This window comes from Pteropus vampyrus, unplaced genomic scaffold (assembly GCF_000151845.1).
Source record: "Pteropus vampyrus isolate Shadow unplaced genomic scaffold, Pvam_2.0 Scaffold2657, whole genome shotgun sequence".
NCBI classification, from domain to species: Eukaryota; Metazoa; Chordata; class Mammalia; order Chiroptera; family Pteropodidae; genus Pteropus; species Pteropus vampyrus.
In genome coordinates this window covers 8,946-10,893 of record NW_011891438.1, presented here as the reverse complement: position 1 = coordinate 10,893, position 1,948 = coordinate 8,946, and positions in this window count along the sequence as shown.

Below are 1,948 nucleotides of genomic sequence, written 5' to 3'. Positions count from 1 at the left end.
CGCTGCTCTCTCGGAAGGGGCTCCGGGGTGTAGAGCGTACCTGCCCAGCTCAGCCACTTCGCTGTAGAAGGAGTCAAAGTTGTCTTTCCAGGTCACCATGATGCCATCACTCCCTGGACCTGCGGGAAGAGCAGCACCCCCCAACCCCCCGAGCTTGGTTTACATGGTGCATCTGGGGGAGACGTCTACGGCCCTGCGCTGTCCGACACGACGCGGCAGCCGCACGTGGCTCCTGAGCATCTGAACCGTGGCCACCGCGAGGAAGGTGTGCTGGAGTGTAAAATGCACACTGCAGGCTGGGACTCAGTGTGGAAAAAAAGCCGGACTTAGGTGAGAACAAACACACCTCCTCCTCCCTTATTCCCCCGCTCACGTCTTCGTGGAGTCAATGCATCTCCCCGAACCCCCTCAGCTTTCACTAGCAATTTGTTAAGAAATAAGTCGCCTGTGTAATTTCTGTGACATCTTTTAAAAATTAGAATATCGGTGATTCCTTACTGTCAACTTCAAGACTTTGGTGGCATCATCCGAAAATCAGAATACTTCCTTTCTCTGACTTAATGAAGTTAATATACATATAGGATTAAGATATTTGGGATGAAAGTTCTAAGACAGTTCAGTTTATTGTCTACACACAGGGCGCTTCCAGACTCAATTCGCCTTTTCGTTCGGATTTTTATTTTCGCCCTTTGAAGCGGCTGCTGGATCAGTGAGGAATCGCAGCATCCCCCCTTCCCCTGAACCCCTGCATGGCTGGTGGTCCGCGAAATGCTGGTTGATCACACAACACGTGTTGCTTACTGAGCATCTCTACAGGTCAAGTGCAACTACCGGAAATTTTAAAAAGGCTTAAAATATGAGATCTGCCTTGAGTAGCTCATGGTTCAGCAGAGGAGAGAGACGCCCCTGAGGTCGCTCTGACGGGGGTCCACACCCACCCGAAGGGCTGCTGTCAGGGCCTGAGACAGGCACAGAGCCCGCACAGGCCTCAACCACACTCCTCTCCTTCCCTTTCACGCGTGTCCCCCGAGATCGACTCAGATTAGATTCTCTTAGAGCCGAAGCGTCACCTGGATAACCAGATCAAAGAGGAAGTGGATGTAAGAGAACTAAGAGCGCAGGATGCATCTTGTTTGAACCGAGCTCAAGCGCCCAGAGGCCGTGGTCAGAGGCCTGCACTGGGCGTCCTCCCCTGTCCCGTGAGACGTGCCCAGAGGTCGCCCGCCCCGGGACGTCCTGGAGACTGTGGTCGGCTACTTGCCGCTCTCGTTCGGAAGTGTCACGAGGGACTGACTGTCACGGTGTGCGGAGGGGCTCTGAGCTTGTGGTCCCCGGAACTGGTGCTCACCGAGAACCCGCAGGCTGGCTGAGGCTGAGGCCGAGCCCATGTCGTTCACGGCGATGCACGTGTAGATGCCGTCGTCCTCGGTGGTCACGCCGACGATCTTCAGAGCGGCCTCTCCTAGGTCACTGCCACACACGCGAGAACACACCACACGTCAGGGAGGCTCAGCAACCCCAGCTGCCGGCCCCCTGGGCTTTCTCCAGGGTCACAGGAAAGTGGGCGATTAGGTCACGATGAGAAGTTTCAAGTGGACCGTTAATTTTAGTTGCCCACCCAGGTAGGGAATGGTCCCTCACGGGAAGCGTCCCCGTGTGAAGCACAACCTGACGTGAGGGACTTGACCACGTCGGCCGCAGTGGAACCAGGTGCGAGACCCGCCCACACGTGTAGGAGCCTCCCTCACCTGTAGGAGATGCTGTAGTGCCCATCGTTGCTCAGGGTGTTGTGCTCGGGGCCCTTCCAGGTGATGGAGGCCTTGGGGCGGCCACAAACTCGACATCTAAGAACAACGGTCTCCCCTGTCTCACATGTGACTTCGCTCAAGGGAATGACGAATTCTGGGGGAACTGTGTGAGAAATGAGTCGGTGACACTGGGCCCCGGG